Source organism: Hemicordylus capensis, chromosome 2 (genome assembly GCF_027244095.1).
Source record: "Hemicordylus capensis ecotype Gifberg chromosome 2, rHemCap1.1.pri, whole genome shotgun sequence".
Classification (NCBI taxonomy): Eukaryota; Metazoa; Chordata; class Lepidosauria; order Squamata; family Cordylidae; genus Hemicordylus; species Hemicordylus capensis.
Window position 1 is genome coordinate 171,074,715 of NC_069658.1, and position 212 is coordinate 171,074,926.

The window sequence follows — 212 nt, forward strand, 5'->3', positions numbered from 1 at the left end:
ATTATGGTCAGAGACCAGCATAAAATTACATTTAAACGAGGGTTATACTAAACGGACTTAAAGAGAATACAAGTTAAAAAATACAGGAGGATAAAGGTGATCATACAATGATAGATATCGTGACAAGGCTAAAATTAAAGATAATGGCAATTTTAAAAGAGACAAGCTAAAATAGATAAAAATTACATATATGCACATTAATACTAAAGAAC